Genomic DNA, 26,814 nt, shown 5'->3' with positions numbered 1-26,814 from the left:
CTCTCCACACTTGATCTCCACTGTTCAGTTCCCGTCAAGTCCTTTGAACTGTACCCGCTCCAGTGTCTTTATTTGATTTCATATTTTAAGGATTATATTTTTACTGTTATCTATTTGAATATTATACTGCTAGTTTAATCATCAGAGTGGAGACCTTGATCTATAATTATCTGCGAATAAAATCTGCCATTCACCCCCAATGAAGACGAATCCCAAATAACTTTTTGTTGTTGTTAATATTTATTTTCAAGCATTATATCACTACAGATGAAACTCATAAAAGATGGGCTATTCAACAAAAATAACAAAAAATGAAGAATATGATTATATTGTTCAGTTTCCATAAAGTTAAGTTTTTCATCTGTTTCATTTGCATTGTGTACATAGAGATTCTTTCAGGGAACCATAGAAATTGCTAACATTTAAGTTCTTGCCTAAGGTTGTAGACATGAAAATTCTTCATTCTCATTTTATGCAAAGCCAAGTTAAGAGAACTAGTTTATAAATGATTTTTTGCCTGCAGCATGAAGTGTATTCATTTTTATTTTTTATTTTTTAATTAAGTTTTTAGGGGTAAAATTGTAGACTTCAAGAGTTATTTTTATTTTTTAATTAAGTTTTCAGGAGTAAAATTGTGAAATTACGTATACTTCAAGAGTACAACATCTAACACATCATCTGTATATTGCATTATATTCACCACCCAAAGTCAAATCTCCTTCCATCACCATACATTTGACCCTCTTTACTACCTCCCCACCCCTGTTCCTCTGGTAACCACCAAACTATTGTTTGTGTCTATGAATATCTGTTTGTTTGTTTCACTTGTTGATTTCAGTTTTATATCTTACATATGGGTGAAATCAAGAATTTTTGTGACTTATTTCACTTAGCATAATATTCTTGAGATCCATCCATGTTGTCACAAGTGACAGCATTTCATCTTTCTCATGACTGAGTAGTATTCCACTGTGTACGTGTACACATCTCCCCTATCCAGTCACCTATTAAGAAACTCTTCAGTTGCTGCCATGTCTCGGCCATAAGAATAGTGCTGCCATGAGCATAAGGGTGCATATATCTTTGTGAATAAATGTTTTTAATTTGGGGGGTAGATACACAAAAGAGAGGTTGCTGAGTCATATGCTAATTTTATTGATACTTTTTGAAGAACCTCCATACCGTTTGCCCTCGTGGTTTTACCAGCTTACATTCCCAGCAGCAGTGAATGAGGGTTTCCTTTTCTCCACAACCTTTTTGACACTTGAGAACTAGCAAAAACAACCTAATTTTGTTTATTTCCTGTCCCATGTAAATAAAGTCATCCTAACTAAATAAAGGGTTTTCCCTTCAGCTTTAGTTCTGAATTGATACAAAATTATAACAGAACATATAGTTGGTACTATTACTATACTTCCTATGATAATGGGACCACCTTTATTTATTCTAAATTTTCTAAGTTATTCTAATTTTCCAGAAACATGCCTGATTAAATTTACATCAATCATTTTTTGTCTTAGTTTCCTGAAATCAAAAGTAAAAATCCATCAAAGACATGTTCAATTCAAGAACTCTAGGCTCAAGTCATACATAATGGAATATACAAACACACACTTGTGTGTGAGTGTGTATGTTAACCCCTCCCCTTACTTCCTTCTGAATTGTCAACCCAAGTGGATTCTTTGGCTCCTTCTTGTGCAGATGGGCAGTAGAATTGCTATGCCAGTGTCTCTGTCCCTTACCTCCACCGGAAGCAGAAGTTATCACTGCTGCTCCTATATTCCTCGGGATATTTGATAACCTCGGGATATTTGGTAACCTCTGGGCATCTGGCATCTGCAACTCAGTATTTGCAAGCTTTTTGTCTCCCAGTACAGCTGAAAGTCTTGCTAGGGTCACACATGACAGTCCAGAAGTGCTAGCAATTCTCACCACAATTCTCACCAACACATCTCAGGATTTGGTGCAGCCCAGCACCCTCAGCCCTAACATTGAGCTTTGTCCCCTTTCCCAGAATCACCCAACACTGTTAACTTCCAGTCTCCTCTTGTAGCTACATTCAGAGAACAACCTTTATCGTGTTTTGCCTGCCCTCTCTTGTATTAACACTCCTCTCCTGCAACTCTGTGCCTAGAACCTTCTTCTCCCCCTAGATATGCTGAAAGCTTTGCTGTCCTCACACAAACAAATAGAAAGGTTTGATATATAAATATCCCAGTTGTCTTTGACTCTCTAATAAGCAGGAACTCTTTGGGGGTAAATGGCTGAAAAAATGTGTGCAAAGGTGTTCACCATTCCTAAGACTACAAAAAGCTTCCCCGATGGGAGGGAAAGCAGAATAAGCTAATGGTGAAGTGGGGGAGGAGGGGACAAAGACGCAAAGGACAAGTCACAGCGGCAGGGCTGATGCTGCCGATTGGAAGGACCGTGCTCTGAAAAGAGAGGATGCATGGGTGACCCTCACACGTCACTCACGTCAGCGCTTCCCTTTCTCAGTATCTCGAATCACGGTGAAAACTGGTTAAACGTGTGAACACAACTCTCTTCTTCTTATCATTAGCAGTGGGTTATCTTTCTTTGAAAGAGGTAGCATCCATTCTATTTAATACCCTCAAACACCTCTGTTTCTTGCAACATCTAATAATGTTTGTAAGACTTTAGCAATGGTGGTGGTGGTGGTAGTACTGCTACTAGTAGTAATAGTAGTAGTAGATTAATTAAAATTCAAGATGAAAACCTAATGGTCAGGTAGAAAGTAAAATTTATGAACCTTGTTTGGTTAGACAAAAAAGGTCCAAGATTCAGCCTTGGCTGGAAAGTAATAATTAACACCCTTTTATACTTTTACAGAGATGGCTGATAAAAGTATAAAACCCATAATGAAAATCACTTGCCCCCTGGATCAAGACAAGGATGAAGATAAATAGAAAAAAATAATTGTTAATTTTCATAGTCATTCTGTATTGTGGATTTTTAAAGTACATGTATCTTTTGCATTTGCAAGAAAGAAGACAATCAAGAAAAAACAACTGAAAAACACTATTCATAAATTATTTTAAACTTTAAGTGTGTTAAATTTGCGATATTCTAATCTGCATCTGTCATCGTGTAAATTAAGTTCATTTCTCCTAATCTTACTTTATTCAAGTGTAAAAGCGAGCCCTGACCAGCGTGGCTCAGTCGGTGGGGTGCCGTACCACCAAGTGGAAGGTCTCCAGTTCCATCTCCATTCCGGACATGTGCCTGGGTTGCAGGTCCAGTCCCCAGTTGGGACAAATGTGAGAGACAATGAATTGATGATTCTTCTTCACATTGATGTTTCGCTTCCTCTCTCTCTCTCTCTCCCTTCCCCTGTCTCCAAAAGCAAATAAATGGAATATTTAAAAGAAGAGTAATAGTGGTGTTTACTTGACAATTACACTATCCTTATACTTTAGAAAATAAATAAGGGTGTTTTGTTATCATGCATTGGCCTATTGTGTTGTAAAATGGTGAAATAAGGTCATATGTACCTCAAATGTATTTTTAGTGCTCGAAATATCCATTACATGTAAAATATATCGACCTAAGTTTCTCAATGTGCTTGCGTAATATTATCATAAAAGTGAGTTTTGTAATACATGACACATGCCATTTTAAAAGGGTGTTTTCTGGATTGATCAGGCAGAAAAGGACAAGTGAGTGACTTTTCTACTGGAAGTAAAAGCAAAAACCCCCAAGAGAAAAAGTAAAAAGTGCTGAGTTAAAGTAACCAGGGCATGGATTATGTTTCTCTGGGGAAAATCTGGACGAAATCACTGTGTGAACATGGTTTCTCAGCAAAAAGGTTCAAATCATGTTTAATAAAATACAATAAAATCAGAAAATTTTAAATATGTTGTATTCTTTATCCTTCGAGTAGACACACAAAATTAACCAATAACAATATAAATAGTTTAAATTTTAATTTATGCCATATTTATTACAAGAAAATAAAATACACAGCGAAACATTTAAATATACTTCCATTTACCTGTTATTTTATTTTATTTGGAGATGAATATAGATTGCCAGAAAGTTGCAAAAACAATACAGTCTAGGGAGCTCCACTGTACCTTTCACCCAGTTTCCCCAATCATCTTGTCTGACTTAGAAGAACGTATCAAAACCAGAACGTTGACATCAGTGCCATCCATAGACTTTATTCAGATTTTATGTTTTGTGAGTGCTCACTTGCTGGACTGTGTTTGTGTGTATGCAGGTATGTCACTAGTTTTATGTAAGTTTATCGCATTTGTAATTCTAACCACTATTACATAACCTGTTTGTGTATTCTAGAAAATAATTACCAATAATTATTTTGTTACTCAGAAGTATGCTTACCAAAGAAAAGGCAGGATAGATGACTGAAACTTTTCCCATGTTTACCAATTTTTATTTCACTGAGGTGGTTCAGAAGAGGATAATTTTAGCATCGATTAAGCACATATTTCATGCCTGTGGTAGGGCTTAGTGTCCATGTTTCACTAAGTAGATGAGTACACAGTAAGTGTGTCGATACACTTAATTCTAGTGACATATTTTGGCACTCCACTATTTTACTGATGGTGAAATTTATTAAGGCACAGAAATTCTCTTATGTGCAATACTTTAATATGAAGATGACAAAATCATTTACCTACCTCCCGCATCTGAATATTCTCATCTTAGAAACAAAGATTCCCACATTGTTGGAGAGTGAGTAGCCATTTTCTTATTGGTCATTCAGCTCCACGGATGGACCTGTCCTCAGACTTGACTAGGATATTTGTTTACAGGTCTCGCTCTGGCCTTCCCTGGGGTGCAGAGATGGTCATCTTGTAGTTCCAGTCAAGGAAGGAATGTTTGCCATTGGTGATGATGCTGATTTTCAGTTCTTATTCAAAATATTGTTTTAACTGATCTTGATAAGTTACCCAATATCTTTACAATTATATTATGTTATTTGAATACTGCATTATTGATTTTACAAGTATGGGTAGCATTAGCTACAATTTGAGCTGACAGTTACAAATTCACTTGAAGGTATTGAGCAGAAACATAATAAAAGGACATTTTGCCTTTCTGCATGAAAACTACCAAGAGAACTGCTTCCTATCAAAAAAAAAAGTAATAAACAGATAAGAAATAAAGCCAAAGCAGCAACCAATTCTGAACCCCGTTCAGGAAGAGCATAATCAGACTCAATGAAAGAAACATAAAATTGTGAAAGTTTTAGATGTATATAGATCTTTCTCAGCACTTGACTCTGCCTAATATCTATTTTAAAAAATGAGATGTCTACACAGAAAAAGAAGCACTTGAATACCAGTGATCTGATTAGTAATACACATTTTGGAAAAAAATGTTGCCATTCACAGATTGTTCGGGGCAGCAATTTTCATTGTTTTTCATCTCATGGTGTTACGGATGGGGAGAGAGACCCCAGTCAGGAGGCCTCCCTTCCTAACCTCAGTTCTTGTCTCACTCGCAAGAGAGTAGTTCAAAAAAGAGACAAACGGGTGTATCGGACATGAAATAGCAAGTTTATAAAGCACATCAGTACAAAGCCGCAAGCAAGCACCCAGCTAGCTGAAATGCCGACATACAGAGGAAATGAACTTGTTAGTCAGTTTGTTCTGTACACTTGAGCCAAGGCTACAAGTGGGTACTTAGCTAATCTAAATACACTGACTATTGGGGTTCAGGGGTTACATACCTTAGTCGGTTTCTACGTTCCCCCTCATCCCCCCCTTTCTAAAGCTTGGGAATAATGTACAGCTACAAAGGCTTTCTTTCTCAGTTAACAAAGGCTCTTTGTCTTAGTGAAATTGTTACAGAGGCCCCCTTTCCCAGCATAGGCCCCCCTCTTCCTCCCGTGCAGTTCCCACTTGTGATGTTCAGAACACCTGGCAATCTTAATCAGGTTGTTACAGAAGCCCCTTTTCTCAGCACAGTCTCAAGGACTGCCGATCCCCTGCACTCAGGACTGCTGAGTCAGTGGGTGAGACGTGACTTCCTTTTGCTTTTAGCCTCCAGTATTAAGTTCTTCATTAGATTGTAAAGGTGAGGGCCCTGCCTTTATTGCCACTGTCTGTGGGCTCATTCCTAGCTGCTACTTAACAATGGCATGCATAAACTAATTACTAAAATTCTTTGGCACACCAAAAAATATATATTATTTTATCAAGCAGACAAAAAATAGGTATAATTTTGATTCATTCACACAGATGGCTATTGTTGTGTTAATTGTTACCATTTTTGTTATTTAACAAAGTAAGGGAAAAGAGGTCAGTGCAGCTAACTAAATAGATATTGCATGTTTTAAAAAATTCTTGCGGCACACCAGTGTGCCACATACCAGTTGAAAATTGCTGATTTATGGCAAGGAGAGACTTATGAAGCCACAGTGGAGAAAGAGAACAATATGATTCCCAATTTCTTAATTTTAGCCGTTAGTGCTGATCCCCTAATTAGTAAGTCCCAGCATGTGAGAATTAAGTTAAGCTAAGAACCTCACCTAAGAGCTGCAAAGAGCTTGCTGGCCACCGGTGTGGCTTGTGGATCCTCATGTAAGTGGAAATAGTGTCTCTGTGGTGAGCCCTTGGGTCTGCCGTTGGGTTCTCACTCTCAAATAACTCATCAAATTTGACAAATCGGTCACTTCTTGAACTTCAAAGCTCAAGTATTTTTACTAAATATCATCGAAATAGCACTGAGTCTCCTTCTCGGCCTTTCCGCAGAAAAATGTCTACGTTTTAAAGCTCAAGGGTCAGTATCTGCTGATGAAACTTGGGCATAAAGAAAAAGAGACAAGAGAAGTAAGATTCTCTAAGAAGAGAAAGTCGCACTGGTAACCAAACAGGAGATGGTTCGGATCAGTGAGAGTCTGTCCGTCTATAGCGAACTCACCATTCAGCTCTTGCACTAAACTCCCACCCCAAGAGTGCCAACCCCTTTACATAGGACCAGGCTCCAGTATCCCGAAATAAATCTGAGAAAAAGAGGAGTCGTATGGAGGATTGTTGTTCAAACTTTGTGTTTTCTCAGTCTTTAGTAGGAAAGTAGTCTATAATTTGTTGTATTTACTCATTATCTATAAAAAATAGTACGACGATGTTGGGCGTTCACTACGTGCCAGTTTTGTGTTAGATATTTTGCATTAGTTATTTAATCTTTTTTAAAAGAATTTCTTTTTAAAAATATTTTATTTATTTTTAGAGAGAGGGGAAGGGAAGGAAAAAGAGAGGGAGAGAAACATCAGTGTGTGGTTGTCTGTCATGTGTCCCCTACTGGGGACCTGGCTTGCAACCCAGGCATGTGCCCTGACTAGGAATCAAACCTTCCACCCTTCGCTTCACGGGCCTGTGCTCAGTCCACTGAACTACACCAGCCAGGGAAGGTTATTTAATCTTGATAAACCTATGTTATTACTACTATTTCTTAAATTTCATGGTTGAAGATGCATGAGATTACGAGGAAATATGTTCAAGGTTAAGTAGCTACCAGTGGCTGAGCTGAGCCTCACTGAGCTCTGTCTACCTCTAACCAGGACAAAGTGCACAGAGGTGCTTTGCATAACTGTAAGGGAATGGATCATTTTTTGCCTTACCTTGGTCATTTTAGCATTTGTTCGTATACCTGTGTAAAGGCATGCACACTCCACTTGTTGATGCCCAGTTGTTCTTAAGGAGGTAAAACACAGATTTAGATCATTAAACCGTTGTTACCATAATTTTGTATAACCTGAGTGTTTTTAACAAGCTTTTAGTTATGTGCTTTATTTCCTAATTTTCTTGTTTCCATGTCTTTGAAGAAGCATATTTTAATTTTTTAAATATCTGTTTATATACACTAACACCTACTTGTAAGTTTCATGATGCTTTCAGATATAAACTATTTCATATGAAGAGAATATTGACAGCAAGGTCTTTTTTAGAATTTACTTGAATTTGTTTGAAGTTAGATTTAACAGTGGGGGGAGGTCACATCTTGCTCCTTCCTTCTAGTGCTTGTGAGTTTTAATGTTTGTCAAGGTGTGGGTGGCATGGGTGGTGGGAGAGGTGAGAAATCTTTGACCAAAGAGGCGTAAGTGCAAAGTTGGCATTATAATTTAGCCATAGTCGTTAAAGGTACTTAATACCATAAGTGAATGCACTATTATATAGGACAAGGGTCTCAAGGTCTGCCTAATTCTTGCTGAATGCTATTCTTTCTTAACATTAAAATGTAGCAGAGTTATTTTGCAGATGCAGTTGGAAACAGGATAAGCTTGATAAGAGCTCACAGCCATAAATGTAGCCAACTGCAGAAAAGAAATCAATGTGTAATTGACTAATTAACTGATATAAGCAATGGCTAAGCCTCCCCACTGGGAGACAGAGCTTTGTATATGAATCCTCCTCTCTTTTATTTGTTGCAGTAAATAAAGCTACCCTGCCACTTACCTTTCGTGGGCACCCCAAGCTGCAAACCCCTTGAGTTCAGTAACTTTATGTTACGTTCTAGACAGACACTAAGAGCTAAAATGATATGAATAAAACTTAGCTCTTATCTCAAGAATTCTGTCTAGTGAAAAGGATAGAGATTATAGCACAATTTATTAATAACAGGAGAGGTGTATAAAACATGCTCTGAGATGTGGAGTTAGGTACAGGCTTCAGTAGACCTGCTTCCTGACAGGACATAGAAAATGCACATGATGTCTTAGAAGAGAAAAACTTTGTCAGTGCTAAGGAATTTGATTTTATCCTGTTACTTGAGGATACTCAAACAGTTTAATATCATAAATACCAAGTTTATAACTTACTTATTTCATATGCATTTTTTTCCTGATTAGACCCCCTCACAATAATGTTGGGAAGTCAAAAATGAAGAGAAATAGCTTGTATTTTGTTTAGTTTCTTCCAGGCCCTTTAAATGTAGTGGATTTTCGTAGTCTTCCCACTGATGGACATGAGAAGAAAGGGATTGTTGGCTGTCGGAAACATTCCACTGGAAAACTGTAAGGATGTTTTTCAACCAGTGGAGGCATTTACTTGGTGGTGCCTGTAAAGTGAGATGATAAATGTTTTGAAACTGCCATTCATTAATCTGAATGCTTTTCATTCTTTCTCTCCTCGAGACTAGAGAACAGAATCATATGTTATATGAATATTATAAAATGTTTATGGAAATAAGGTAAGAACATTTTAATGCAAAAGTGAAGCTGATATTTTAAAGTGTCCAAACCAATATTTTAAAAGCACTATTGAAAAGATATTTATAATTAAATTACTAATATTTCCCCACCTATTATAACAAGCATCTATACTTCCTTGGAAACTATTTCAGATTAAAATTGATTTATTTAAGAAGGGATACCTAGAAAAAAGAAAGAAAAATAAATTTTCAAATAAGAATCCTAAAAAATAGAAAGAAAAGAAGTGATTACTGGCTGCGTAGTAAGTGCCAGACACATGCACACACACAAAGAAACAAACTCCTTGTTTTGTGGTACTTTTACTTTATCACCGGAGCCCAACAGTAAGACCGTGCGTGTGCGAAAGAGTTTGTCGGAGAGAAACATGAAAATATAAGGAGGGTTTGGAAAGCTGCGAAAGCACGACGTGTGATGTAATTTTAAACAAGATGGTGCGAGAAAGCCTCAGTGTGAGGAGGAGAACCAGGGGCTGAGGTCGAAGCACCGCGCGCTCTGTGGCTTCCCAGCTGAGGTGCGAGGTTCGTTCGGCTCTTTTATCGAGACAGACCTCACACCATTACTAGGAATTGTGTACTCCAATCCTAAACATGCCTCTGTAACCGAACAAAAACCAGAGGTTCGCCTGCCTTTCACCCCAAAAGCCAACCTCGTAAGGCAGGTGTTGGTGTAAAAAGACAAAACAGGCTTTACCTGGGTGTTGTGCGATCCGGGAGAACAGCAGGCTTCTGTCTCAGAGCCCGTCTCCTCTTTCTGCCAGGGACAAAGTCCAACTGTCCTCAGCAACACCAAGACAAAAGCCAACCCATCGAGTTCCTGCTCCATTCTATAGGTCAGTCCTTTGGAGCCCACGGGCAGCTGCTAAGTGCTTTTACTCCCAACTGCGTAGCTTAGCTGGTTCCCAGCTGCTCACTTCAGGCTCCCTCCTTCAGCCTGCATGTGGACCCTGCAGGCCCCAGGGCCACCTTGTCACATGCTCCTGGGAGGAAGACCGCACAAACACACTGGCAAGTACCTCACCAGGTGGGGGGAAGGGGAGAGAGAGACAAAAAAGGAGACAGAGAGGGGCTTCCTCCTGGAGACCAGGGGCTATGTCACATGCCCGTGGAGAGAACAGGTGAGTGCACCTACAAGTCCAGGCCACACGCACGAATGAGATACTTTGTTTTCATGGGATTCTATAGGGCTGGGTGTTGGATGGACCAGGTGCTTTCTCAAAATGAGCAAGTTCCAAGATTTTGTGCCCTTTGGGTAGGTCCACCTCCCAACCAACCCCTTCTTTCCTAAGGCTAGTCCGACAGGCCTCTTTGGCCCAGCACCTCCCCAGGCACCATTTTGGCTTGTATGGCCACGTGCCTGCCTTCCCCTGGTCCCACCCCAATATGGTGTGGTGAGGGAGGGCTTCTTCTCTCCAGTAATCTTGCTAAGCTTTTCACATGCTCGGTCTAAAAACCTCCCCTGCCGCCATCTCTGCTGATGGGGCAACTCCCCAGCACGCAGACTCTTTGATGGTAATGCCTCTCTATTCTGCCTTGAGCTAAACCAAGAGGGAATGGCCACAATGCATTTAAGAGTCCTGAAGTATTTTGTTATCATTGGAGATTTGAAAGCAGTTTTAGTTAGTTTCCAAAACAGATTAATCTGTCTCTGGTAAACAGTATCCAACCTCTGTTCTCAAATGTTTTGACAGCAAATATACCCAACCAATTTCTGAAGCTTTACCAGTCACAAAATATTAGCTACAAAAAGAGAAAAGGAATAATTATGGGGGAAGGGTGAACTGCAGTTGACATGTTTTTAAACTTGACAATTTGTATTTCACAAGAAGCTAAACGGACCGACCAACGTATTTATAACAATAAAAAGTAGCAGCCGTAAGGATGGTGAGGCTCCACTGAGGAGTGCTGCCCACAAAAGGAGTAAACAATGGCTTAGGGCGGCCTGTCCGTATCTGAAATACAAAGGCAGGAACATTTATTCACATTTTAAGCCCCTTTCTGGTTCTCAAGATTAGGCATTTGACAAACCTCTGACAGAGCTGTAAAATGCCTCTCTGGAGAGCCCAGGCTGCCGGTCCTTTGCCTAACTGGAGAGCTCAGAGAGAACGCAGGAGTCACCCTTCTGGCACTGACGGAAATTCCGGGAGGCACAGGAGAGGAGCTGCACGTGGACAAGAACTGGGCCAGCGTTCTCCAGTTTCAGGGCTGAAATACAATGTGTCATGGGCAAACCTGAGCAAAGGGAAGGGAAGAGTGGTCTTCCTGGTGTGAGCACGACCTGCCACCTTGAAGGGTAAAAGTGTCTCTAAGTTAGTGTCCACACAGTTTGTACAGTCTTCACCCATCTGGGTGAGCTTGGGAAGTATGTTGTGAAATGCAAGCAATATCTTTGGTGGCTGCCACTCTAAAATGTATCCACCCGCTGGCAGGGACAGCAATGCACTGAGTTCAGATTCTGATGTCCACCAGAACTGGAGCTATGGGGCCCCTTTTTCATCAAGGACGTGGCATCCTCAGTCAGGCACCAATGGTAGTCCTGAAATACATTTTCAGGGTCTCCTTTGTTTTAGTTCCCCCCTAAGACTTCATTTTAGGGTGACTAATCTGTCCCCTTGTGGATATGGTATTGGCTCTTCCAACTACTTCGATAGCTGATATTTCAAATAAATGTATGGTTTCAATTTCCATTGTTTAGGGAGCCTCTGGTCCATGATTCTGTAGTTGCGAGGTATAATTCCCATGGTCACCTCTCACTGACCATCCCATTCTCCTGAGCACTTCTCTGCAAGTAATGCCTCTCATTTCCAAAGACGAAAACAAACAAACAAATAAAAAACACTTGTTTCACTTCCTAAAGGCCATTGCTCAGAAAAGAGTCGTGTCTGTTCCAAGTTGGGCACTAACTGTTCAATAATAAAATAGGACAAACACCACGAGGAGTATGTGACACCACACAAGGAACCTCGGGGACAGCAGAGTGCACATGGTGCCCCAGACTCTGGCCGTCCCACAGAGAGGCATGGTCAGCGGGGCACAGCGAGGGTCTCTGCAGGTGGTGTCGTAGGCACGCAGTCCTGACGCGTGGGTTTGTAAAGAAGCTGAGGATGTCAGGAAGCTCAAATCTAAACCACGTCCACCAGGCCAGACAGCAGGCTATCACTAAAAAAACTAATAAGTGAAAAAGTTCAACCGTAAAAATTTGTTTTGCCTCAGATACAAAAGATATGCATTACAAAATATTAAAGAAACACATCAAAGGGTTACATCAAAACTTTTAGGGTAACAAGTTAGGATTTATTATAATTTTTTTGTCATGTATAATTTATATCCTTTTGAATATTTTCAGCTCCAAATTTAAGCTTTGATATATAAAAACACTGATGGGGTCCTTGAACTCTCCTAAGGCATGAAAGAAATAATTTATTCATGAATTATTCATACATTAAAATGTTCATTAGAATTTGTATGAATAGTTTAATGTATTATCATATAAAGTTTTAAAAACTTAATACATTTTTACAATGTTTATTTTACATATATACATATACATCATGCATAATATACATACATGATATCATGTAAATGCAAAGTCTGTCTGGGAAAAGTTGAGCCATTGTTATGTGAGAGGAATGGTTTGTGAGGCGTGGAGATAACTGGCAGCCAGGAGAGAGGACTGGAATGTGCAGGTGTGAACAGTGACGACTTCACTGTACAAGTCAGTGGGGTAGATGCCATTGAGTGAGCATGTGTGCTGTGTGGATGTTGCATTCAAAATGAGCGAGTAGAGCAAGAAATCTGCAACAAATATTTGTGTGAAGCTTGAACATTCCTTCGCAGAAACTATGTGGATGATTCAAAAGGCTGCAGCTGTGGGTAACTGGTGATTGGCAGCTTCGTCACGACAATGTGCCCACTCATGCATCACATCTCATGCAGAGCTTTCTGGTGAAACATTAAATCACCAGGTGACCCAGCTGCCTACAGCCCAGATTTGGCACCCTGCAACTTCTGGCATTTCCCCCAAACTAAAATCACCTTTGAAAGGGAAGGGATGTCAGACCATCAATGAGATTGAGGAAAATCCGAGACAGCTGATGGTAATTGAGAGAACTGTGTGAGGTCCCAAAATGCCTACTTTGTAGACAGCTGAGTCATCATTGTCCTATGTACAATGATTCTTGTATCTTCTTCAGTAAATGTCTCTATTTTTCATATTACATGGTTGAATACCTTCTGGACACACCTGGTACACATAATTTTATGATATATACATATATCATGTGTTGATATATACATACATGATCTCATAGGTCAGAGACCATTAACTACAGTACATGTGAAGGTTAAACTTACTGGAAATCATGTCTGGATTCTGATACGGCCCTGGCCCTTTTGTTCAGACCTCATTATCAGCTCAGTGCACCCTTGTCCGTGAGAGGTGCATTGCAAACACAAAACATTTCCAACCACAGACTTGTCACTGCTTGAAATAGCATTTAACACCTACGCTAGCCTTGATGTGACCCTACGATTTTGGGGACCAGTGAGTGAGTATTGGGCAGAGAAAATAGCATGTGTGATAAAAAGAACAAGAAACTACAGCAAAGCTGTTTACCTGGTCCAGGGGCACAATGAAGCTTCAGACAAAGACAGACCAAAAATGAGGTGTGCACCCTGGATGTGGGTGGGCATTCTCACTTCAGCTCTCATTATCTGTGTCATTATCATTTGGACAAACGTGACCACAGTAAATGACACTAAGTTCAGAATCACGACAGCTTTCACCCACAAAGTCAGGAAGAGAAAAGAGAAGAGCTAGTCACACGCAAAGAAAAACAACATGAGGATCATAAAGCATTGACTAGTCTGTGCTCCTGGAGTTGTATTTACATGAGTTTTCTTTTTACCTGCAGTGTCTCTCAGCCTTACCTCTCGCAGCCTCTGCACTGTTTGTTTGTACAGCTTCCCCATGCCCAGAGATTTGGGAGGCTGGTCCTTCCATTGCAGTCAGGACTTACTCAAAGTCACCCCCACGACTACTTCTGGAATCACCCTTTTTCAGTGTGTACCTGCATCATTCCATATAATCTACAATATTTTCTACAATAGATAAAGAAATCAAAGTTCCTTTATGGGATGAGCAATGCAAATTCAAAACATAAAATGATACAGTATTGCTACATGGAAATTTTATGTCAAGTGTGTTTTTATTCGATGTTTGTAACTTGTTGGAGAATGTATTTGTTTGTTACATAATGCTGAGATTTACCAGGATAATAGGCAATGTGAAAGTGATCAGATAATTATATTTTAATAAATACAATGAACAGAATATGACATATAATCATCACAGGACTTGATTCTCAAGTCAACAGAAATACTAGATAACCAGAAAGATTAAAACTAGGAGAGATTACAGATTATTGATATTTTAAGAGAATTCAGGCAAAAGAAATTATATTTGCATGGTAATCGCTATCACTCAGGATTCCAAAATCCAATTCATATTTATATAACCAAAACAGTTAAAACAATTAATATATTGCCTATATCGATTTAAGACCAATGTTTCTCTGTACTTCCCTTTAAACCAGGATGCAGTTTTGTTTTTTACCTGCTTTCTTTGCATCTTCAATAATGTATGCAATTCTCTGATAATTCAGTTTTTCAGTCATTTTCAGTCACAAGAATGTGTCATGTCAGCAATTCAGATTTCCAATTGGACTACATTTCAAGCTCACCTGGTACTTCCAAACTATTCTCCTTATCTTGAGATTCTTACCTTTGTCGCTTATGCAAAGTCCTTTTTTGCCCCAAAGGTACTATTTACCATTTCTAGTACTTGTGTCCTGGACATTTTGGGGGCCATTATTCTGTGGCTTACCACAGAATCCAGGATTCCCCAGGTTGCTCCCTGCCCGCCATGGGCCCCTTCTAACCCACAAGGACCACTCACACTAGGTTATCCCAGTAGCTCAGACATGCAATGTGTTCCCAGTGGAACTCTCACTACTCTGTCACCACAGGCTGCTCCAGTGGGCATCATCCCGGTGACATTTATTGATAAAGCCACATCCATTCCCTCTGCTTCATTGCTACATTCTGCAACCCCAGAAGCTAAACTCAAATGACTGCATCACCCAGGCTTCCTGGCCCTGTGACTCTGGCTGGTGTCTGCCACTGGGAGACACTGGCAGGAGAGCAGAAGCTGGGCTAAGGAGAAAGCAGACTAAGTATTTAATTTTCTGGGTCCTGGCAGTGACTAGAATCTGTCTTCTGAGGTCTTGGCATCTTCTGACACTGAACAGTGGATGACAATGTGATCATTGTCTCAATGTTCTACACAGTGTGCCTAGAGTCTATGCAGCTTAAGAAAAGGCCCTGGCTGGTGTAGCTCAGTGGATTGAGCGCGGGCCTGTGAACCAAACAACCACAGTTCAATTCCCAGTCAGGGCACATGCCTGGGTTGCAGGCCAGTTCCCAGCAGGGGACTCACAGGAGGCAACCACACATTGATATTTCTCTCCCTCTCTCCTTCCCTTTTCCTCTAAAGATAAATGAATAAAATCTTTTAAAAAAGAATGTATTTGATTTATTTTATTTATGAAGAAATTTAAAAAATGAGTTCTGATATAGTTCTCTGCAGTTTTCTAGAATATTGCTGCTAAAAATATATTTGTCACATAATTACTAAAGAAGTAAACAAACCATCTCCATTTTGATATGGCCCATGCTGCATTTTTTTCTTCAGAAAGAATACTAGATTCTCTTCTGCATTTAATCCAGTGGTTATTTTTAGTTTAAGCCTCATGCGTCTGGTCAACACACTAGGTATGTAAAGGTGTTGCTGATATTTCTCCTCACTGTACACTGCTGTACATAGTAAATTTCCAACCACAGTGTTGCTGACACTTGAAAGGGCATTTAACACCTAGACCGCTCAATGTTATTGTCAAAATTCTTGGGGATCGAAGAGGGGGTGGGTGGTGATAGCAAAGGAGTATTAACTTTCTGATGAAAAAATAAGATTCCGCTGCAGAAGATACTGGAAGCAAAGCCCGTGTGATTTGCCATGAAGCTGTAGGTTTAGCTTAATGGAAGAGAAGGAAATAAGAACTGGGACTTACAAACTGGGATGTGGGGATCACGAGCACTTTACCTGTCGCATTAGTGCCCTTTATCAGTGGGACATGCAGCATCAAAGCAAACAGAAACACATGCTGTGGAATAACATGGGGCTGGAGAAACCTCTGATGTGATAATGAGAAATAAGATGAGGGTGAAAAATATCACGGATGGGAGTCATTCATATGAGTATGTAAATGTTACAGTCCTGCTCCAAATACCTATTTCTTGAAGATTTTTATTTTACTGTCAGATGCTCTTAAGTAATATATTTCACAAACAGAAATTATGAGTAAGTAAGTACACGTATGAACCCCTGTCACACTGTCTATACAAATAAAACACAATTGTTTAAGTCTTTAGCTTCTTAAAAAATATAATAGGATGGGATGAGGAAGTCTTCAGGGAACCCACTCCAGCTTTCATGTGCAAAACAGAGAGCTGGCCCATGATGAAAATAATTCCTGAAATAATAAGTGAATATACCATGATTTGCAGAATGTATTGAGAGAAGCAATTCATTCTTAGAATTCAGTAGCAAAAACTCTAGACTTAAGCGGCAATGTCAGGAAGAATATAAGTTAAAAGTAATGAATTATTTTGCAAAGAGTAGGAAGGGTCTTTAAATCTATGGTTATCATGAGGCACTCCCTGTGTGGGACACACAAGAGAAGCAACAGTGTTGAAAATGAAGAGAAATCGAGACAGCAGATGTGGAATCTAATGAACAAAATAAACAAACAGAAGAGAAACAGACTCACAGACACAGAGAACAGACTGACAGCCATCAGAGGGGAGGGGTGTTGGGGCGCTAGGTGGGAAAAGTGAAGGGGTTGGGCACAAACACAAGAAAAGCTCATAGACACAGACAACAACAGTATGGTGATTACCAGAGGGGAAGGGGCTGGGGCAGGTAGGAGAGAGTAAAGGGGGAATAAATAGTGATGGAAGGAGACCTGGCTTTGGGTGGTGAACACACAATACATATATAGATGATGTATTAAAGAACTGTACATCTGAAACCTGTGCAATTTTATTAACCAAAGTCACCCCAATAAATTCAATACAAATTATAAATAAATAAATAAATAAATAAATAAATAAATGTGAGTACGTGAGCTAGGTAGAGTTAGACATTTCTTCTGTGTTTTTGAGGAGACCATAGCAAAGCCCAACAATAGCAGGACCTATAGACCGTAGGGAGCATGAAGATCCATTAAATACCTAGAATATTAGCTATTTTGAGTGATTTTACAATGAAATGTGCAACATTGTCAGGCTGAAAATGCTCTAGGAAGCTGAAAACCAGACACAAATCTTTTTTATGGGCCAAAATGTTCCAGCCAGAGTTGCTTAATCAGACCGGAACGGTAGCACTGCTGCTAGGAAAGTGCCGAGGCACCACCGACAGCTCCAAGAGGAGGTCAAATGTCCAATGCAGTGAATCTGCCAGGAGTGGGTGGGGTACCGCCCTGTGCACTGTGGTCTCCACCAGAAAACAGTAGACAGGGGTCACAGGTCTGGTGTGCAGTGACAGTCTCCGAATCAGAAGGAGTCTTCTGTTTTGTGCCAGCCTATGATGGCACTACACTGTCATGTCCATTAGGATGATGGATCTGGGTAGCAATGACATCAAGCAGACAGTGCAGACTCAGTCAACAACTTGATTCTGACCACTCTCATCAGAGAATGCAGACAGCTACGTGACAGACATCGCTAAATCAGTAGCTGTAAATTCCTTCTAGTTTTTGGCCCAGCGGAGGAACATCTTACATCTGCTTCCAAATCCAGGGTAGGGTTCCAAATCCAGGCACCACAGGTGGGCCACTGGCAAAAATCTTTAAGGAAAAAAAGTAATGAGGTCTATCCACAGAAATCTGACTGAAGCTTTGAGAATGAGTTTGAGTTCTGCCAACTGAGTGTGGTGACCATGCAGAGTTTGGGTTCTGCATAGTCGGCAGTGCACCAAGACAAGGGATCTGCACCACTTTTCAAACAGCTGAGATGTCAGCCAACCAGATCTACACATGGGGGGGGGGGGGACCTCTGTCATTCAAGAGACCCCTGGGCCCACAGTTCATCATCAGATGATGAAGTTGGGGATAAGATTCCTGAGAGGGGACAGGTGCCACATTTTCCGGTAAAGCCAAGGCCCCGCTGGAACCAGGCCATCCCCGCTCTTGAATATAACTATTTCATCAGACCAAGAAACCTTGTTGTGCCTTTCTCACGCTGCTGTTAGTGTCAAGTTGTGTCACCCAAAACTGAAATGTCAGGCCAAGGAGTCACAAGGCCCCCTGTTAGTGTTCCGTTTTTATAAGAAAACTTGATTCAGATCCCGTCGGGAACTGTTTTTCAAATGAAATGTAAAAGGCAGCCCTGTTAAGGAGAAAAACAATATATATCCTTAAGGGACACCCTCAGGCAGAGGCTTGCTTCCTTTGCTATGACTCCATTCAGTAAAATTATCAGTTGTAGGAAGTAGTATTCCCAAGGGTCACTGAAATCCTGAGGTGGAAAGCGTGCGACCGCTTGCCAGACTAGTACCAGCCGCCCCTCAAAGTAATCTGATTTGCAGGTTAACTCATCAAATGGAACACCCAATATGTTCTCCAACACCCAGTAAGATTCTGAGCTTCTTTGCTGGAGGTGGGAATGCAGATGAAGAGACAGCAGTGTTTCTATGGCTTCTGGAGAAACCAAGTATTGTCAATCAGCCCATGCTGTGCCAAGAAATTACATGCAGAGCAGATTCTTGCTGACAGAAGCATAATACCATTGTTAGCTAGGCCTGATGAGACCAAGGCTTCTGACTTTCCAACTAACAAAGCATTAGCTGTATAATGAATGACTTGGACCTTTCCTATAAATCCTGACATCCCTACACACTCACACACACACACACACACACACACACACACACACGGCAGATGCCAGGGAATTTTTCCCTCTAGCACTTCTCTATATGATATGGGCCTCCTCTAATACAGGGAACATTTCTGGCACAGGTGGGATGGAGAAGCACCAGCATGCAATACCTCAATTCCGACTATGCGCTCAAATATAGAAGCAACAGCAACAGTGTGTTGAATTGGTCCATAGCTCTGTACTTACAAGATTGTGCAAACTTGTTTTTCCACTGTGGAGATGGTAAAACTCCATCAACTAAATCTACGATACACCATTTCTCTATGAGAGTAAGTATAAAGATGACACAGATGACCATAACAGAACCTTGTTATAGATGATTTAGTAGGCAATGATTTGTAAACAAGAAAGTATATTATTTGATTTCTGTTTTAAAGAATCCCATGAAGAGAAATGTGTTGGGGAGGAGGATATACTAATATCTCTTTTAAACTAAAGCCATTGATATTAAGTGGACTCTGAATGTTTGAATATTCTGTTTTTTTCATACATACAGGAATCTACAACAAGTAGGCACTTACTGTAATTATGCGGAGAAATACTGTTTTGTGTTGTTTAATTTAAATTTTTTCTATTTTTTATTTTTATTTGGTTTTGGTTTTAATATGGATAAAAAGACATTTCTGTATATTAATATTGTAAATTTGGCAGCAAAGGATTCCAATTGACATTATTTAACAAAAAGAAGAGTGCACATAAAATTCAGAGTTAAAAATCTGAAAGCATAATATTGAATATTTTTGTAAAGCTATTTTGATTAGTTGAACTACACTTCTATCAAAGCTAAAGGGCCCGTGTGTTGGCTCAGGAGTGCTTGGCAGGATTTGCGGTGATCTGGATTTGACGCACCCCCTGCCAGAGAATCAGCCTTTTGAGTACAAAAATATCTAAATTAGTGTGAACTGTGTAAAACCAAAGAATTGTGTGTCACAGAGGTCACCAAGAGAATTAGGATGAAAGTGGACAATTCTACAGGACTCCTTGGACAATTGCCTTTTCTCCAACCCTAGCTCTCTCGAGGAGCGGTCAGTAAATCACCCGCCCTGGCTACCACCTGCCACAGTTGCTCATGCTGCAGATTCCTTTACCTCGCCTCAGACTTACTGCTCCAGTTTCTCTGGTGGATCATGGGAATCTGAATTTTGAGTAGGCACCACAGGAAATTCCGAAGAATTTGGCTGAGAAGCATTCTTCCACTTTTATAAACTTTTACCTACGTTCAATTAATTTTAACACAATTTCCTAACATGAGACTATTCAATCAACACTGATTAAGTACCTTCATTTTTTCCAAATAGGCTTTTATTTTCTGAATCCAGAGCCTAGTTACTGTCTTAGGACAAGGGCAAACTTATACTAAATCAGCTTCCCTCAGACTATTGAAAAACAAATATTCTTCCTGAAGCTGTTTCCCTAAAGTTGGGCTTCACATAAAGGTTCAGGCTGCATGCACACCGTCTGTCTCTCTGTTAAAGAGATCATCAGGCCAAGATTTTATCGTGTTTATATTTTTTGTTGTTTTTCCACTTTACTGAGATATAATTGATATGAAACACTGTGCCAATTTAGGGTAAACAGCATGACTTAAGATACTTATATATTGCAAAATGACCACCACAAATAAGTTAACATCCATCATCTCATGCAGTTACAAATCATTTTCCTTGCGATGAGGACTTTTAAGATCTACTCTCTTAGCAATAGTCTAAATTACAATACAGTATTATTAACTGTAACCAACTATATTCAGTATGCTGTACATTACATCCCCAGAATTTATCTTATAACTGAATGTCTGTACCCTGTGACCACCATCACCCACTTCCCTCACCCACCACACCCACTTCTGGCAACAAATACGATCTCTGTTTCTATAAGTTTGTTTGTTGTTTGAGATTCCACATGTATGTGAGTTCATGAAGTACTCATCTTACTCTGCCTGATTTATTTCATTTAGCATAATGCCCTCAAGTTTCATCCATGGCATCCCAATCAGCAGGATTTCCTTCTTTTTTAAGGCTTAATATTACATTGTGGGGGTATATATATGTGTGTGTGTGTGTGTGTGTGTATGTGTGTGTATGTAATTATATATATATAGTGAGCACCTCTATCTTGTTCCTGATCTTAGAGAAAAAGTTTTCAAACTTTCACAATTAAGTATGATGCTAGCTGTGGGTGGATAATATACACTTTATTATGTTGAAGTATGCTTCCTTTTTTTCTTTCTATTTATTGTTGTTCACTTTCAGCTGTCCCTCCTTGTCCCCCATTGTCTGTCCCCATGAGTCCCACTCATGCAGAGGAGACAAGATAACCACGAGATGGGTGAGCCACTCTGCCATCCACCAAGTTAGGGTTTGGAGAGACTCCGCCTCTGACTGCGTTGCTGCTGGAACACGCAGGGGAAGGGGCGGAGGACCCCAGCGCGTCCTGTTTTCTCACCAGCTGATTTTTCATTTAGTACTTTATTTAATCACATTATTCAACTTTCATTATTTTTAGAGGCTGTTGCTTTCTTCAAGTTTTTAAACTGTAGCTTCTAATTGTTCTTGTAATATGTGCGTGTGTTGCTCTTTATTTCTAGAGACTGTTCCTCACTTTGTAATTTTTCTTCCTTTTCAGCCAAAAATTCTCTTGCAGAATGGTAACTGTACTCTTCAGTTTTAACTTACTCAGGGTTCAGGTCCCCTTGTAAATTTGTGAAAATTTATTTGCCTTAAGAAGTTCTGCTGGTAATGATCTTATGGTACTTTCAGGTTTTCCTAGTTGTACCTGATTTTTCTCACCATTTTCTTCTAAAATCACCTTTTGTTCCTGGATTGTGTCAAATGCTTCTCTTGTTCTTAAAACAAGTTGGCCCTTATTCTTGATTTCCTGTTCTCAAACAACCACTTTTGTTTGAAGCTGATTAATAGATTTTTCCTTTTTGTGGCATGTGGCATCTAGAATGGAATTCTCTCTTTGCAAAGACAGAACTTCTTGCTTACCTCGCTGGAGTTCCTCTTTGACTGCAGGCAGCCTTGCTCTCCGTTCTCCGGTGGTGGGGTCCCCTTTGTATTTCCTTTCGGTGAGGTCTTTGTTAGCTGCCTCTAACTCAACAACCTGCTCTGCAACTGCTGGAGGTTTTGCTGAGGGACGATTTCTAAATATTTTTTTCTGCTACTTATGCTGCTGTTGCTACTGCACCTGCCCTGCAAGGTCTTTTCCTTCCCGTGGGTCAGTTTCCTGAGAATGCTCATTGACAGGGCTGCTTATCTAATTCTTGAATTTCTTCTGATAATGTCTTTTGTGTGCAATTTGATGGCCTAATAACTCCTCTAGTGATTGCATTGGTGATAATTTTTCTTCTTTGCTACATTCCAAACAGCCCTGCTGTAAACTTCTTTATTTCCAGGTAAAAGTTTTAGTGAGGCTTGAAAGGATTTGTTTCTACCACATTTAAAAGGGCAGCAGAGTTATCCAAAACAGCAACTGGAGAAACTAACTGTAGCAAAAACCTTGGAATCTCTTTCACTTGTTCTTGAGTACCCTACTGAAGGAGATCTATACATTTTTGTGGAAAAACTAGGAAATCTACCCAAAAAACTTGCTGGAATTTTAAACTCTGAAAATCTTCCTCAGATATAACAAGATTATACAAGAAAAATGGATCCGTATCATCAGTCAGATGTATAACTAAGTCCTCTCCTCACAGTGTCTGCCCTTGACCTACAGTGGGACAAGCTGCTGGACAGAACCTGGCTCAGGCTGAACCTTGCTCAGGGTGCTGTGCAGTCCCACCACTGTGAGCAGCACCTGACTGGCCAAAATTGGCCGCACTGGCCTGAGCAGGGTCTGGGCCCTGCTGAGGTTCGAGTCGGGCATTTGACCAAGAACAAGAAACTGCTTTAAATGTCCAAATATATTTGAAATAGTGCTGAACAGAAGTTTAAAAAAAACCTAAAGATATTTTGTTTGTTAGTTTATTTTGGTCACTAGATTTCATATACAAGTACAATCATACGGCATTTGTCTCTCTCTGACTGGCTTATTTTATATAGCAAAATGCTCTCCAGGTCCAGCCACACCATCTGAGAAAGTTAAGCTTTCTTTCTTTTTATGGCCAAGTGGTATTCCACTGTGTAAATGTACTGCAGCTTTTTTTATCTATTCATCTACTCATGGGCACTTGGGTTGCTTCCTTATCCTCCCTATTGTAAATAATGCTGCAATACACATAGGAGTGCATATATTGTTTCTAATTAATGTTGCAGGTGAGGTGTGTCTGGAAAAAGTCCAGCCATCACTAGTATAATGAGAATGATTTGCACAACATCAATGTAACCTTGCAGTCAAGGACTGGAATGAGCATGTGTGAACAATGCTGACTTGTTGTACTAGTCAGTGGGGAGTGGTAGACACCTGTTGAGTGAGAATGTGTACTATGCGGCCATAGCATTCAAAAGGGCTGAACAAGTAGAATAACAAATCTGCATCAAATTTTGCATTAAGCTTGAACATTCCTCCACAGAAACTATTTGGATGATTCAGAAGGCCCTAGTTCTGGGCAGCTGGTGGTTGGCGGCTTCATTACCACAATGCACCTGCTCAGGCATCACGTCTCATGCAGAGTTCTTTGGTGAAACATCAAATCACCCAGGTGACTCAGGCCCCCTACAGCCCAGATTTGGCACCCTGCAACTTTTGGCTTTTCCCAAAACTAAAATCACCTTTGAAAAGGAAGAGATTTTGGTTCATTGATGAGATTCAGGCACATACAATGAGGCAGCTGATGACAATTGGCAGAACTGTGTGAGATCCCAAGGGGCCTACTTTGAAGGGAACTGAGGTGTCATTGTCCTATGTATATGTACAATGTTTCTCGTATCTTGTATCTTCTCCAATAAATGTCTCTGTTTTTCATGTTACATGGCTGGGTGACTTCTGCACAGACCCTGAGGCCCCAGAAGTAGAATCGCTGGGTCATAAGGCAGTTCAAACAGACTCCTAGATACAGAGAACAGACCAGCTGCTGTCAGAGGGGAGGGGGCTGGGAAGCTGGGTGAAAAAGGTAAATAGATTAAGAAAAAAACAGTAAACACAGACAACGAAATGATGATTTCCAGAGGGAAAAGGGTATGGGTGGAGGTAGGAGAGGTTCAAGGCAGAATAAATGGTGATGGAAAGAAACAACTTGGGCTGTTAAACACACGATACAATGTACAGGTGACGTATTACAGAATTGTGCCCCAAAACTTACATAATTTTATTAACTGATATAACCCCAATGCATTCAATAAAAAGATACAGTATTGGATACATTCACCATCTACTTAGAAATAAAGAGAGAATTGATCATTTGGAAAAGAAGGGGAATGTACTATTCTAAGAACGTGCATGAATGACCTGCGGACGTGGGCCGTACTGTGAGGACGGACTGTGGGAGTTGGGGGGTGGGCTGGGTGGAGAAAGGTGAAGGGGGGAAATTGGGACAACCGTAATAAAATAACAATGATTAAGACATTTATAAAGTAATTAAGTTAGTGACACTATAAAAAATTATATTTCTGAAGCTTCTCTGAAAAAAACAGCACATAAAGACAAAAGTAAATTTTAAAAAAGAAATTAAACACAAAGGAACTATTATAAATACCTAAAGGAAGCATTTCAGGAGAAGTGAAGAGATGAGGGGCAGGAGTGTTCTATGTTAAGTTAATAACAAAGACTTTTCTAGTGATAATAAGACATCAGCCCACAAATTTATGAAGTTTAACACTAATCAGGATAAAAGAAAGGAAAGTACACCTTTGATAAAAGCCAAATAACACCAAGAACAATAATAAATTTCCAAAATCAGCACTAGGGAAACGGTAATGACTTCAGCATTTGATTTTTGGGTCTGTTTGATGTATCAGAGCCATGTTAAAATTTCCTCAAATAATTCAGTTTTGTTTATTGCTCCCTCTACCTATATACCACTTATCCTTACTATATTTTAAAGTAATTTTGGCATATTACTGTTGAACTGAAACTTTTATTATTATAAAGAAATTCACCTTAAATATTACATTTTACATTAAAATGTATTTCATCAGATATTAAGACATATGATTGCTTTAATTTCATATATTTGCATTACCCTACATATTTTAATATTTTATTTCAGTCATTGCATAACCTTATCTATTAGATGTTACTTTGGTAAGTACCATACAATGTTTAATTTTTTTTTAAAAACCCAGGTGATAATTTTTAACTTCTTTACTGGCGCATTTAGAGGGTTAGCACTTACTGTTGATGTATTTTATTTTTTAACAGTATCATAATTTGTGCTTTCTGTTTGTCATACCTATTCTTGGGTTCCCCGCCGACCCTTTTGTGCTTATTTTGGATTTATTTTTCTTAATTTATGTTTTGTCTCTAAAATTTTTGAAATTTTACTTCCCACCCTTTAATAGTTACACTATATTTAATGCCTATGGACTAAAATTGCCATTGTCTGAAACTGACCAATATCTTTACCCTCTTCCGAAACAATAGGATACCCAAGAACACGCTATGGTTTCTCAGTGAAATTACATACTTTTACTTTGAAGTTTATTCCTATTCTATCAGAGTTTATTTCTATCGATCAAAGGTGGGGGCAGGGGTCCTGTGGTCACTGTGGTGTGTATATCTCAGAGCACACATTAAAAGGAAGATAGAAATTTCTGTATATACACTTTATAAATTATGGCTACTAAAAATAGTTATACAGAATAGAAAACTACATGTAAAATGAAAATTTACCATTAGTCACTTAAATAATATGACACTGAAGTCTTAAAATATCAGATTCAGTGCATACCATAGCTTCAGTGCATACTGTATTACAACTACATGCATAACCACACTTTTTCTACAAATATAATATGAAATTATATTATTCAGTAACTTGTACCTTTTACCCACTTAATGCATTATGGAAAATTATCCATATCACTTGCAGAACTCCCTCCTCTATATTTAATGACTATATATATGACTTAAATATATATATATTTAGTGACTATATACATATTTTATTTTAAGAACCCATTATAATTTATTTCATCATCTAATTTGTTGATAGGTAAATTGTTTCTTTTACTTTTCCAAAGAAAACATTCATTGATCACTTGAGCAATTAATAAAAGTTACAAATAATTATGTTAACAGTAGTTATATTGAGGGCACAGGGTGTATGATTTTTTCATCTCCTATAGGATACGTTCTAATATTTTTTGCATTATTCAAAATGGCCATGGATATTTAAAACCACAAAAATACTTCTAATCATTATTGTCTGCTACAACTTTATTTAAATATATCATTTATTTACATAAAATGTTTCAGTCTTCATGCTTTATTCATTGTATTTGAAAAATACAAGACAGGAGAAATTACGATTAATATAACTTTAAAGTATAACTTAAAAAATAAACAAGTGTTCATTATATGTAGATGACTAACAAATTTAATCTCTAGGCGATAAGTTACATTGCTTTTTATTTTCTTAAGGGGAAAAGGTAGTTTACACATTATACTCAGAGCAAGCATCCTGTC

The 26,814-nt window shown here is 39.2% G+C and overlaps 1 pseudogene; it reads right to left on the bottom strand.

Annotated features, from left to right (window-relative positions):
- Nucleotides 1-21,543: 21,543 nt before the first annotated feature.
- Nucleotides 21,544-23,115, bottom strand: LOC119065697 (spindle assembly abnormal protein 6 homolog; annotated as a pseudogene).
- Nucleotides 23,116-26,814: the final 3,699 nt, after the last annotated feature.

This window comes from Artibeus jamaicensis, unplaced genomic scaffold, assembly GCF_021234435.1.
Source record: "Artibeus jamaicensis isolate MK-2021 breed Jamaican fruit bat unplaced genomic scaffold, CSHL_Jam_final contig_233, whole genome shotgun sequence".
Classification (NCBI taxonomy): Eukaryota; Metazoa; Chordata; class Mammalia; order Chiroptera; family Phyllostomidae; genus Artibeus; species Artibeus jamaicensis.
This window is presented reverse-complemented; position numbering and strand designations above follow the sequence as displayed.